The following is a 14,215-nucleotide window of genomic DNA, read 5'->3' on the forward strand; positions in this document are numbered from 1 at the left end:
AATGCCCCTTGGAAGAGACGTGCAGGTCGCTGTAGCTTAATAAGACGTTTTAAATGCCCCTTGGTAGAGACGTACAGGTCGCAGTAGCTTAACAAGACGGTTTAAATGCCCCTTGGCAGAGACATGCAGGTCGCAGTAGCTTAACAAAAGGGTTTAAATGCCCCTTGAAATAGGATTGCAGGTCGAAGTAGCTTACCAAGACAGTTTAAATGCCCCTTGGTAGAGACGTACAGGTCACAGTAGCTTAACAAGACGGTTAAAATGACCTTTGGAAGAGCGGTGGAGGTCGCAGTAGCTTAACAAGACGGTTTAAATGCCCTATGGAAGAGACTTGCAGGTCGCAGTAGCTTAACAAGATGGTTTAAATGCCCCTTGGAAGAGACGTGCATGTCACAGTAGATTAACAAGACGGTTTAAATGCCCCTTGGTAAAGACGTGCAGGTCGCAATAGCTAAACAAGACGGTTTAAATCTCCCTTGGAAGAGACGTGCAGGTCGCAGTAGCTTAACAAGACGATTTAATTGCCCCTTGGAAGAGACGTGCAGGTCACAGTAGCTTAATAAGATGGTTTAAATGCTCCTTGGAAGAGACGTGCAGGTCCCAGTAGCTTAACAAAATGGTTTAAATACCCCTTGCAAGAGACGTGCAGGTCACAGTAGCTTAACAAGACGGTTTAAATGCCCCTTGGAAGAGACGTACAGGTCGCAGTAACTTAACAAGACGGTTTAAATGCCCTTTGGAAGAGCGGTGGAGGTCGTAGTAGCTTAACAAAACGGATTAAATGCCCCTTGGAAGAGACGTGCAGGTCGCTGCAGCTTAACAAGACGGTTTAAATGCCCCTTGGTAGAGACGTGCAGGTCGCAGTAGCTTAACAAGACCATTTAATTGCCCCTTGGAAGAGACGTGCAGGTCAATGTAGCTTAATAAGATGGTTTAAATGCGCCTTGGAAGAGACGTGCAGGTCCCAGTAGCTTAACAAGATGGTTTAAAAGCCCCTATGAAAAGCGGTGGATGTCGCAGTAGCTTAACAAGACGGTTTAACTGCCCCTTGGAGGAGATGTGCAGGTCGCAGTAGCTTAACAAGACGGTTTAAATGCCCCTTGGAAGAGAGGTGGAGGTCGCAGAAGTTTAACAAGAAGGTTTAAATGCCTCTTGGAAGAGACATGCAGGTCGCAGTAGCTTACCAAGACGATTTAAATGCCCCTTGGAAGAGACGTGCAGGTCGCAGTAGCTTAACAAGATCGTTTAAATGCCCCATGGAAAAGGGGTGGAGGTCGCAGTAGCTTAACATGACAGTTTAATTGCCCCTTGGAAGAGACATGCAGGTCGCAGCAGCTTAACAAGAATGTTTAAATGCCCCTTGGAAGAGATGTGCAGGTCGCAGGAGCTTAAAAAGATGGTTTAAATGCCCCTTGGTAGAGACATGCATGTCGCAGTAGCTTAACAAGACGTTTTAAATGCCCCTTGGAAAAGTGGTGGAGGTTACAGTAGCTTAACAAGACTGTTTAAATGCCCCTTGGAAGAGACGTGCAAGTCGCAGTAGCTTAGCAAGACGGTTTAAATGCCCCTTGGAAGGAACGTGCAGGTCGCCGTAGCTTAACAAAACGGTTTAAATGCCCCATGGAAGAGACGTGCAGGTCGTAGTAGCTTAACAAGACGTTTTAAATGCCCCTTGGAAAAGTGGTGGAGGTTACAGTAGCTTAACAAGACTGTTTAAATGCCCCTTGGAAGAGACGTGCAAGTCGCAGTAGCTTAACAAGACAGTTTAAATGCACCTTGGAAGAGACGTGCAGGTCGCAGTAGCTTAAAAAGACGATTTAAATGCCCCTTGGAAGAGAAGTGCAGGTCGCAGTAGCTTAATAAGACGGTTTAAATGTCAGTTGAAAGAGGCGTGCAGGTCGTAGTAGCTTATTAAGACGGTTTAAATGCCCCTTCGAAGAGACGTGCAGGTCGCAGTAGCTTAACAAGATGGTTTAAATGCCCCTTGGAATAGGCTTGCAGGTCGCAATAGCTTACCAAGACGGTTTAAATGCCTCTTGGAAGAGACGTGCAGGTTGCAGTAGCGTAACAAGACGGTTTAAATGACCTTTGGTAGAGAAGTGCAGGTCGCAGTAGCTTAACAAGACGGTTTAAATGCCCCTTGAAAGAGCGGTGGAGGTCGCAGAAGTTTAACAAGACGATTTAAATGCCTCTTGGAAGAGACATGCAGGTCGCAGCAGCTTAACAAGATGGTTTAAATGCCCCTTGGAAGAGACGTGCAGGTCACAGTAGCTTAACAAGACGATTTAAATGCCCCTTGGAAAAGTGGTGGAGGTTACAGTAGCTAAACAAGAAGGTTTAAATGCCCATTGGAAGAGACGTGCAAGTCACAGTCGCTGAACAAGACAGTTTAAATGCCCCTTGGAAGAGACGTGCAGGTCGCAGTAGCTTAATAAGACAGTTTAAATGTCCCGTGGAAGAGACATTCAGGTCGCAGTAGCTTAACAAGACGGTTTAAATGCCCCTTGGAAGAGACGTGCAGGTCGCAGTAGCTTAATAAGACGTTTTAAATGCCCCTTGGTAGAGACGTACAGGTCGCAGTAGCTTAACAAGACGGTTTAAATGACCCTTGGCAGAGACATGCAGGTCGCAGTAGCTTAACAAAAGGGTTTAAATGCCCCTTGAAATAGGCCTGCAGGTCGCAGTAGCTTACCAAGACGGTTTAAATGCCCCTTGGTAGAGACGTACAGGTCACAGTAGCTTAACAAGACGGTTAAAATGACCTTTGGAAGAGCGGTGGAGGTCGCAGTAGCTTAACAAGACGGTTTAAATGCCCTATGGAAAAGACGTGCAGGTCGCAGCAGCTTAACAAGATGGTTTAAATGCCCCTTGGAAGAGACGTGCATGTCACAGTAGATTAACAAGACGGTTTAAATGCCCCTTGGTAAAGACGTGCAGGTCGCAATAGCTAAACAAGACGGTTTAAATCTCCCTTGGAAGAGACGTGCAGGTCGCAGTAGCTTAACAAGACGATTTAATTGCCCCTTGGAAGAGACGTGCAGGTCACATTAGCTTAATAAGATGGTTTAAATGCGCCTTGGAAGAGACGTGCAGGTCCCAGTATCTTAACAAAATGGTTTAAATACCCCTTGCAAGAGACATGCAGGTCACAGTAGCTTAACAAGACGGTTTAAATGCCCCTTGGAAGAGAAGTACAGGTCGCAGTAACTTAACAAGACGGTTTAAATGCCCTTTGGAAGAGCGGTGGAGGTCGTAGTAGCTTAACAAAACGGATTAAATGCCCCTTGGAAGAGATGTGCAGGTCGCTGCAGCTTAACAAGACGGTTTAAATGCCCCTTGGTAGAGACGTGCAGGTCGCAGTAGCTTAACAAGACCATTTAATTGCCCCTTGGAAGAGACGTGCAGGTCAATGTAGCTTAATAAGACAGTTTAAATGCGCCTTGGAAGAGACGTGCAGGTCCCAGTAGCTTAACAAGATGGTTTAAAAGCCCCTATGAAAAGCGGTGGATGTCGCAGTAGCTTAACAAGACGGTTTAACTGCCCCTTGGAGGAGTTGTGCAGGTCGCAGTAGCTTAACAAGACGGTTTAAATGCCCCTTCGAATAGACATGCAGGTCACAGTAGCTTAACAAGATGGTTTAAATGCCCCTTGGAAGAAACGTGCAGGTCGCAGTGGCTTAACAAGACGGTTAAAATGCCCTTTGGAAGAAATGTACAGGTCTCAGTAGATTAACAAGACGGTTTAAATGCCCCTTGGAAGAGCGGTGGAGGTCGTAGTAGCTTATCAAGACTGATTAAATGCCCCTTGGTAGAGACGTGCAGGTCGCAGCCGCTTAACAAGACGGTTTAAATGCCACTTGGAAAATCGGTGGAGGTCGCAGTAGATTAAGAAGATGTATTAAATGCCCCTTGGAAGAGACGTGCAAGTCGCAGTAGCTTAACAAGACGGTTTACATGCCCAATGGATGAGTGGTGGAGGTCGCAGTAACTTAACAAGACGGTTTAAATGCCCCTTGGAAGAGCGGTGGAGGTCACAGTAGCTTAACACTACAGTTTAAATGCCCCTTGGAAGAGACGTGCAGGTCGAAGTAGCTTAACAAGAAGGTTTAAATGCCCCTTGGAAGAGTCTGGCAAGTCGCAGTAGCTTACCAAGACGATTTACATGCCCCTACGAAGAGACGTGCAGGTCGCAGTAGCTTAACAAGATCGTTTAAATACCCCATGGAAAAGGGGTGGAGGTCGCAGTAGCTTAACATGACAGTTTAATTGCCCCTTGGAAGAGACATGCAGGTCGCAGCAGCTTAACAATACTGTTTAAATGCCCCTTGGAAGAGACGTGCAGGTCGCAGTAGCTTAAAAAGATGGTTTAAATGCCCCTTGGTAGAGACATGCATGTGGCAGTAGCTTAACAAGACGTTTTAAATGACCCTTGGAAAAGTGGTGGAGGTTACAGTAGCTTAACAAGACGGTTTAAATGCCCCTTGGAAGAGACGTGCAAGTCGCAGTAGCTTAACAAGACGGTTTAAATGCACCTTGGAAGAGACGTGCAGGTCGCAGTAGCTTAAAAAGACGGTTTAAATGCCCCTTGGAAGAGACGTGTAGATTGCAGTAGCTTAATAAGACGGTTTAAATGTTAGTTGGAAGAGACGTGCAGGTCGCAGTAGCTTAATAAGACGGTTTAAATGCCCCTTGGAAGAGACGTGCAGGTCGCAGGAGCTTTACAAGACGGTTTAAATGCCCCCTGGGAGAGACGTCCAGGTCGCAGGAGCTTAACAAGACTGTTTAAATCCCCCTTGGAAGAGATGTGCAGATCCCAGTAGCTTAATAAGTCGGTTTAAATGTCAGTTGGAAGAGATGTGCAGGTCGTAGTAGCTTATTAAGACGGTTTAAATGCCCTTTCGAACATGCGTACAAGTCGCAGTAGCTTAACAAGATGGTGTAAATGCCCCTTGGAATAGGCTTGCAGGTCGCAATAGCTTACCAAGACGGTTTAAATGCCCCTTGGAAGAGACGTGCAGGTTGCAGTAGCGTAACAAGACGGTTTAAATGACCTTTGGTAGAGAAGTGCAGGTCGCAGTAGCTTAACAAGACGGTTTAAATGCCCCTTGGAAGAGCGGTGGAGGTCGCAGAAGTTTATCAAGACGGTTTAAATGCCTCTTGGAAGAGACATGCAGGTCGCAGCAGCTTAACAAGACGGTTTAAATGCCCCTTGGAAGAGACGTGCAGGTCCCAGTAGCTTAACAAGATGGTTTAAATGCCCCTTGGAAGAGACATGCAGGTCGCAGTAGCTTAACAAGACGATTTAAATGGCCCTTGGAAGAGACGTGCAGGTCGCAGTAGCTTATTAAGACAGTTTAAATGTCCCTTGGAAGAGACGTGCAGGTCGCAGTAGCTTAACAAGACGGTTTAAATGCCCCTTGGAAGAGACGTGCAGGTCGCAGTAGCTTTATAAGACGGTTTAAATGCCCCTTGGAAGAGACATGCAGGTCGCAGTAGCTTAACAAGACTGTTTAAATACCCCTTGGAAGAGACGTGCAGGTCGCAGTAGCTTAAAAAAAGGGTTTAAATGCCCCTTGAAATAGGCTTGCAGTTCGCAGTAGCTTACCAAGACGGTTTAAATGCCCCTTGGTAGAGACGTATAGGTCGCAGTAGCTTAACAAGACTGTTTAAATGACCTTTGGAAGAAACGTGCAGGTCGCAGTAGCTTAACAAGGTGGTTTAAATGCCCCTTGGAAGAGACGTGCATGTCACAGTAGATTAACAAGATGGTTTAAATGCCCCTTGGAAGAGACGTGCAGGTCGCAGTAGCTAAACAAGACTGTTTAAATGCCCCTTGGAAGAGCGGCGGAGGTCGCAGTAGCTTAACTAGACGATTTAATTGCCCCTTAGAAGAGACGTGCAGGTCACAGTAGCTTAATAAGATGGTTTAAATGCCACTATGAAAAGCGGTGGAGGTCGCAGTAGCTTAACAAGATGGTTTAACTGCCCCTTGGAGGAGATGAGCAGGTCGCAGTAGCTTAACAAAACGGTTTAAATACCCCTTGCAAGAGACTTGCAGGTCACAGTAGCTTAACAAGACGGTTTAAATGCCCCTTGGAAGAAACGTGCAGGTCGCAGTAGCTTAACAAGACGGTTTAAATGCCCCTTGGAAGAAACGTGCAGGTCGCAGTATCTTAACAATACGGTTTAAATGCCCCTTGGAAGAGCGGTGGAGGTCGTAGTAGCTTATCAAGACTGATTAAATGCCCCTTGGTAGAGACGTGCAGGTCGCAGCAGCTTAACAAGACGGTTTACATGCCCATTGGAAAAGTGGTGGAGGTCGCAGTAGCTTAACAAGACAGTTTAAATGCCCCTTGGAAGACACATGAAGGTCGCAGTAGCTTAACAAGACGGTTGAAATGCCCCTTGGAAGAGTCTGGCAGGTCGCAGTTCCTTACCAAGACGATTTAAATGCCCCTTGGAAGAACCGTGCAGGTCGCAGTAGCTTAACAAGATCGTATAAATGCCCCTTGGAAAAGGGGTGGAGTTCGCAGTAGCTTAACATGAAAGTTTAATTGCCCCTTGGAAGAGACATGCAGGTCGCAGCAGCTTAACAAGACTGTTTAAATGCCCCTTGGAAGAGACGTGCAGGTCGCAGTAGCTTAACAAGACTGTTTAAATGCCCCTTGGAAGAGACATGCAGGTCGCAGTCGCTTAACAAAACGGTTTAAATGCCCCATGGAAGAGACGTGCAGGTCGAAGTAGCTTAACACGACGATTTAAATGTCAGTTGGAAGAGACGTGCAGGGTGCAGTGGCTTAATAAGACGGTTTAAATGCCCCTTGGAAAAGTGGTGGAGGTTACAGTAGCTTAACAAGACGGTTTAAATGCCCCTTGGAAGAGACGTGCAGGTCGCAGTAGCTTAATAAGACGGTTTAAATGTCAGTTGTAAGAGACGTGCAGGATGCAGTAGCTTAATAAGACGGTTTAAATGCCCCTTGGAAGAGACGTGCAGGTCGCAGGAGCTTAAAAAGACGGTTTAAATGCCCCTTGGAAGAGACGTGCAGGTTGCAGTAGCTTAACAAGATGGTTTAAATGCCCCTTGGTAGAGAAGTGCAGGTCGCAGTAGCTTAACAAGACGGTTTAAATGCCCCTTGGAAGAGCGGTGGAGGTCGCAGAAGTTTAACAAGACGGTTTAAATGCCTCTTGGAAGAGACATGCAGGTCGCAGTAGCTTACCAAGACGATTTAAATGCCCCTTGGAAGAGACGTGCAGGTCGCAGTAGCTTAACAAGATCGTTTAAATGCCCCTTGGAAAAGGGGTGGAGGTCGCAGTAGCTTAACATGACAGTTTAATTGCCCCTTGGAAAAGACATGCAGGTCGCAGCAGCTTAACAAGACTGTTTAAATGCCCCTTGGAAGAGCCGTGCAGGTCGCAATAGCTTAAAAAGATGGTTTAAATGCCCCTTGGTAGAGACATGCATGTCGCAGTAGCTTAACAAGACGTTTTAAATGCCCCTTGGAAAAGTGGTGGAGGTTACAGTAGCTTAACAAGACTGTTTAAATGCCCCTTGGAAGAGACGTGCAAGTCGCAGTAGCTTAACAAGACAGTTTAAATGCCCCTTGGAAGAGACGTGCAGGTCGCAGTAGCTTAACAATCGGTTTAAATGCACCTTGGAAAAGTGGTGGAGGTTACAGTAGCTTAACAAGACTGTTTAAATGCCCCTTGGAAGAGACGTGCAAGTCGCAGTAGCTTAAAAAGATGGTTTAAATGCCCCTTGGAAGAGACGTGCAGGTCGCATTAGCTTAATAAGACGGTTTAAATGTCAGTTGGAAGAGACGTGCAGGTCATAGTAGTTTATTAAGACGGTTTAAATGACCTTTGGTAGAGAAGTGCAGGTCGCAGTAGCTTAACAAGACGGTTTAAATGCCCCTTTGAAGAGCGGTGGAGGTCGCAGAAGTTTAACAAGACGGTTTAAATGCCTCTTGGAAGAGACATGCAGGTTGCAGCAGCTTAACAAGATGGTTTAAATGCCCCTTGGAAGAGACGTGCAGGTCCCAGTAGCTTAACAAGACGATTTAAATGCCCCTTGGAAAAATGGTGGAGGTTACAGTAGCTAAACAAGAAGGTTTAAATGCCCATTGGAAGAGACGTGCAGGTCCCAGTAGCTTAACAAGACAGTTTAAATGCCCCTTGGAAGAGACATGCAGGTCGCAGTAGCTTAACAAGACGGTTTAAATGCCCCTTGGAAGAGACGTGCAGGTCGTTGTAGCTTAATAAGACGGTTTAAATGCCCCTTGGAAGAGACGTGCAGGTCGCAGTAGCTTAACAAGATGGCTTAAATGCCCCTTGGCAGAGACACGCAGGTCGCAGTAGCTTAACAAAAGGGTTTAAATGCCCCTTGAAATAGGCTTGCAGGTCGCAGTAGCTTACCAAGACAGTTTAAATGCCCCTTGGTAGAGACGTACAGGTCACAGTAGCTTAACAAGACGGTTAAAATGACCTTTGGAAGAGCGGTGGAGGTTACAGAAGCTTAACAAGATGGTTTAAATGCCCCTTGGAAGAGACGTGCATGTCACAGTAGATTAACAAGACGGTTTAAATGCCCCTTGGTAGAGACGTGCAGGTCCCAGTAGCTTAACAAAATGGTTTAAATACCCCTTGCAAGAGACGTGCAGGTCACAGTAGCTTAACAAGACGGTTTAAATGCCCCTTGGAAGAAACGTGCAGGTCGCAGTAGCTTAACAAGACGGTTTAAATGCCCCTTGGAAGAGACGTGCAGGTCGCAGTAGCTTAACAAGACGGTTTAAATGCCCTTTGGAAGAGCGCTGGAGGTCGTAATCGCTTATCAAGACTGATTAAATGCCCCTTGGTAGAGATGTGCAGGTCGCATCAGCTTAACAAGACTGTTTAAATGTCCCTTGGAAGAGACGTGCAGGTCGCAGTAGCTTAACAAGACGGTTTAATTGCCCCTTGGAAGAGCGGTGGATGTCGCAGTAGCTTAACAAGACAGTTTAAATGCCCCTTGGAAGAGATGTGCAGGTCGCAGTAGCTTAACAAGATGGATTAAATACCCCTTGGAAAAGATGTGCAAATCGCAGTAGCTTAACAAGACTGTTTAAATGCCCCTTGGAAGAGACGTGCAGGTCGCAGCAGCTTAACAAGACGGTTGAAATGCCCCTTGGAAGAGAGGAGGAGGTCGCAGTAGCTTAACAAGACGGTTTAAATGCCCCTTGGAAGAGACGTGCAAGTCGCAGTAGCTTAACAAGATGGTTTAAATGCCCCTTGGAATAGGCTTGCAGGTCGCAATAGCTTACCAAGACGGTTTAAATGCCTCTTGGAAGAGACGTGCAGGTTGCAGTAGCGTAACAAGACGGTTTAAATGACCTTTGGTAGAGAAGTGCAGGTCACAGTAGCTTAACAAGACGGTTTAAATGCCCCTTGGAAGAGCGGTGGAGGTCGCAGAAGTTTAACAAGACGGTTTAAATGCCTCTTGGAAGAGACATGCAGGTCGCAGTAGCTTACCAAGACGATTTAAATGCACCTTGGAAGAGACGTGCAGGTCGCAGTAGCTTAACAAGATCGTTTAAATGCCCCTTGGAAAAGGGGTGGAGGTCGCAGTAGCTTAACATGACAGTTTAATTGCCCCTTGGAAGAGACATGCAGGTCGCAGCAGCTTAAAAAGACTGTTTAAATGCCCCTTGGAAGAGACGTGCAGGTCGCAGTAGCTTAAAAAGATGGTTTAAATGCCCCTTGGTAGAGACATGCATGTCGCAGTAGCTTAACAAGACGGTTTAAATGCCCCTTGGAAGAGACGTGCAGGTTGCAGTAGCTTAACAAGACGGTATAAATGCCCCTTGGAAAATCGGTGGAGGTCGCAGTAGATTAACAAGATGGATTAAATGCCCCTTGGAAGAGACGTGCAAGTCGCAGTAGCTTAACAACACGGTTTACATGCCCCTTGGAAGAGCGGTGGAGGTCGCAGTAGCTTAACAAGACAGTTTAAATGCCCCTTGGAAGAGATGTGCAGGTCGCAGTAGATTAGCAACACGGTTTACATGCCCCTTGGAAGAGCGGTGGAGGTCGCATTAGCCTAACAAGATGGTTTAAATGCCCCTTGGAAGAGCGGTGGAGGTCGCAGTAGCTTAAAAAGACGGTTTAAATGCTCCTTGGAAGATACGTGCAGGTCGCAGAAGCTTAAAAAGATGGTTTAAATGCCCCTTGGAAGAGTGGTGGAGGTCGCAGTAGCTTAACAAGACAGTTTAATTGCCCCTTGGAAGAGACATGCAGGTCGCAGCAGCTTAACAAGACGGTTTAAATGCCCCTTGGAAGAGACGTGCAGGTCGCAGTAGCTTAACAAGACGGTTTAAATGCCCCTTTGAAAAGTGGTGGAGGTTACAGTAGCTTAACAAGATGGTTAAATGCCCCTTGGAAGAGACGTGCAGGTCGCAGTAGCTTAAGAAGACGATTTAAATGCCCCTTGGAAGAGACGTGCAGGTCGCAGTAGCTTAACAAGACGGTTTAAATGCCCCTTGGAAAAGTGGTGGAGGTCGCAGTAGCTTAACAAGACGGTTTAAATGCCCCTTGGAAGAGACGTGCAAGTCACAGTAGCTTAACAAGATGGTTTAAATGCCCGTTGGAAGAAACGTGCAGGTCGCAGTAGCTTAAGATGTCGATTTAAATGCCCCTTGGAAGAGACGTGCAGGTCGCAGCAGCTTAACAAGACGGTTGAAATGCCCCTTGGAAGAGAGGAGGAGGTCGCAGTAGCTTAACAAGACGGTTTAAATGCCCCTTGGAAGAGACGTGCAAGTCGCAGTAGCTTAACAAGATGGTTTAAATGCCCCTTGGAATAGGCTTGCAGGTCGCAATAGCTTACCAAGACGGTTTAAATGCCTCTTGGAAGAGACGTGCAGGTTGCAGTAGCGTAACAAGACGGTTTAAATGACCTTTGGTAGAGAAGTGCAGGTCACAGTAGCTTAACAAGACGGTTTAAATGCCCCTTGGAAGAGCGGTGGAGGTCGCAGAAGTTTAACAAGACGGTTTAAATGCCTCTTGGAAGAGACATGCAGGTCGCAGTAGCTTACCAAGACGATTTAAATGCACCTTGGAAGAGACGTGCAGGTCGCAGTAGCTTAACAAGATCGTTTAAATGCCCCTTGGAAAAGGGGTGGAGGTCGCAGTAGCTTAACATGACAGTTTAATTGCCCCTTGGAAGAGACATGCAGGTCGCAGCAGCTTAAAAAGACTGTTTAAATGCCCCTTGGAAGAGACGTGCAGGTCGCAGTAGCTTAAAAAGATGGTTTAAATGCCCCTTGGTAGAGACATGCATGTCGCAGTAGCTTAACAAGACGTTTTAAATGCCCCTTGGAAAAGTGGTGGAGGTTACAGTAGCTTAACAAGACTGTTTAAATGCCCCTTGGAAGAGACGTGCAAGTCGCACTAGCTTAACAAGACGGTTTAAATGCCCCTTGGAAGAGACGTGCAGGTTGCAGTAGCTTAACAAGACGGTATAAATGCCCCTTGGAAAATCGGTGGAGGTCGCAGTAGATTAACAAGATGGATTAAATGCCCCTTGGAAGAGACGTGCAAGTCGCAGTAGCTTAACAACACGGTTTACATGCCCCTTGGAAGAGCGGTGGAGGTCGCAGTAGCTTAACAAGACAGTTTAAATGCCCCTTGGAAGAGATGTGCAGGTCGCAGTAGATTAGCAACACGGTTTACATGCCCCTTGGAAGAGCGGTGGAGGTCGCATTAGCCTAACAAGATGGTTTAAATGCCCCTTGGAAGAGCGGTGGAGGTCGCAGTAGCTTAAAAAGACGGTTTAAATGCTCCTTGGAAGATACGTGCAGGTCGCAGAAGCTTAAAAAGATGGTTTAAATGCCCCTTGGAAGAGTGGTGGAGGTCGCAGTAGCTTAACAAGACAGTTTAATTGCCCCTTGGAAGAGACATGCAGGTCGCAGCAGCTTAACAAGACGGTTTAAATGCCCCTTGGAAGAGACGTGCAGGTCGCAGTAGCTTAACAAGACGGTTTAAATGCCCCTTTGAAAAGTGGTGGAGGTTACAGTAGCTTAACAAGATGGTTAAATGCCCCTTGGAAGAGACGTGCAGGTCGCAGTAGCTTAAGAAGACGATTTAAATGCCCCTTGGAAGAGACGTGCAGGTCGCAGTAGCTTAACAAGACGGTTTAAATGCCCCTTGGAAAAGTGGTGGAGGTCGCAGTAGCTTAACAAGACGGTTTAAATGCCCCTTGGAAGAGACGTGCAAGTCACAGTAGCTTAACAAGATGGTTTAAATGCCCGTTGGAAGAAACGTGCAGGTCGCAGTAGCTTAAGATGTCGATTTAAATGCCCCTTGGAAGAGACGTGCAGGTCGCAGTAGCTTAACAAGACGGTTTAAATGCCCCTTGGAAAAGTGGTGGAGGTCGCAGTAGCTTAACAAGACGATTTAAATGCCCCTTGGAAGAGACGTGCAGGTCGCAGTAGCTTAACAAGACGTTTTAAATGCCACTTGGAAGAGCGGTGGAGGTCGCAGTAGCTTAACAAGACAGTTTAAATACCCCTTGGAAGAGACGTGCAGGTCGCAGTAGCTTAATAAGACGGTTTAAATGTCCCTTGGAAAAGATGTGCAGGTCGCAGTAGCTTAACAAGACGGTTTAAATGCGCCTTGGAAAAGACGTGCAGGTCGCAGTAGCTTAACAAGACGGTTTAAATGCCACTTGGAAGAGCGGTGGAGGTCGCAGTAGCTTAACAAGACAGTTAAAATGCCTCTTGGAAGAGACGTGCAGGTCGCAGTAGCTTAATAAGACGGTTTAAATGCCCCTTGGAAGAGAGGTGGAGGTCGCAGTGGCTTAACAAGACGGTATAAATGCCACTTGGAAGAGCGGTGGAGGTTGCAGTAGCTTAACAAGACAGTTTAAATGCCCCTTGGAAGAGAGGTGGAGGTCGCAGTGGCTTAACAAGACGGTATAAATGCCACTTGGAAGAGCGGTGGAGGTTGCAGTAGCTTAACAAGACAGTTTAAATGCCTCTTGGAAGAGACGTGCACGTCGCAGTAGCTTAACAAGACGGTTTAAATGCCCCTTGGAAGAGACGTGCAGGTCGCAGTAGCTTAACAAGACTGTTTAAATCCCCCTTGGAACTTGGAAGAGTTATGCAGTTCACAGTAGCTTAACAAGATGGTTTAAATGCCCCTTGGAATAGGCTTGCAGGTCGCTGTAGCTTAACAAGACTGTCTAAATCCCCCTTGGAAGAGTTATGCAGGTCGCAGTAGCTTAACAAGATGGTTTAAATGCCCCTTGGAAGAGACGTGCAGGTCGCAGTAGCTTAACAAGACTGTTTAAATCCCCCTTGGAAGAGTTATGCAGGTCGAAGTAGCTTAACAAGACGGTTTAAATGCCCCTTGGAAGAGCAGTGGAGGTCAGAGTAGCTTACCAAGACAGTTTAAATGCCCCTTGGAAGAGACGTGCAGGTCGCAGTAGCTTAACAAGACGGTTTAAATGCCCCTTGGAAGAGACGTGCAGGTCGCAGTAGCTTAACAAGACGGTTTAAATGCCCCTTGGAAGAGACGAGCAAGTCGCAGTAGCTTAAAAAGACGATTTAAATGAGCCTTGGAAGAGACGTGCAGGTCGCAGTAGCTTAACAAGACGATTTAAATGCCCCTTGGAAGACACGAGCAGGTCGCAGTAGCTTAATAAGAGGGTTTAAATGCCCCGTGGAAGAGCGGTGGAGGTCGCAGTAGCTTAACAAGACAGTTTAAATGCCCCTTGGAAGAGAAGTGCAGGTCGCAGTAGCTTAACAAAACGGTTTAAATGCCCCTTGGAAGAGCGGTGGAGGTCGCAGTAGCTTAACAAGACAGTTTAAATGCCCCTTGGAAGAAACGTGCAGGTCGCAGTAGCTTAACAAGACGGTTTAAATGCCCCTTGGAAAAGCGGTGGAGGTCGCAGTAGATTAACAAGATGGATTAAATGCCCCTTGGAAGAGACGTGCAAGTTGCAGTAGCTTAACAAGACGGTTTACATGCCCCTTGGAAGAGTGGTGGAGCTCGCAGTAGCTTAACAAGACGGTTTAAATGCCCCTTGGAAGAGCAGTGGAGGTTGCAGTAGCTTACCAAGACAGTTTAAATGCCCCTTGGAAGAGACGTGCAGGTCGCAGTAGCTTAACAAGACGGTTTAAATGCCCCTTGGAAGAGACGTTCAGGTCGCAGTAGCTTAACAAGACGGTTTAAATGCCCCTTGGAAG

The sequence above is a fragment of the Phyllobates terribilis genome, unplaced genomic scaffold, assembly GCF_046119375.1.
Source record: "Phyllobates terribilis strain yellow unplaced genomic scaffold, ASM4611937v1 Scaffold_5__5_contigs__length_657084704, whole genome shotgun sequence".
Lineage (NCBI taxonomy): Eukaryota > Metazoa > Chordata > Amphibia > Anura > Dendrobatidae > Phyllobates > Phyllobates terribilis.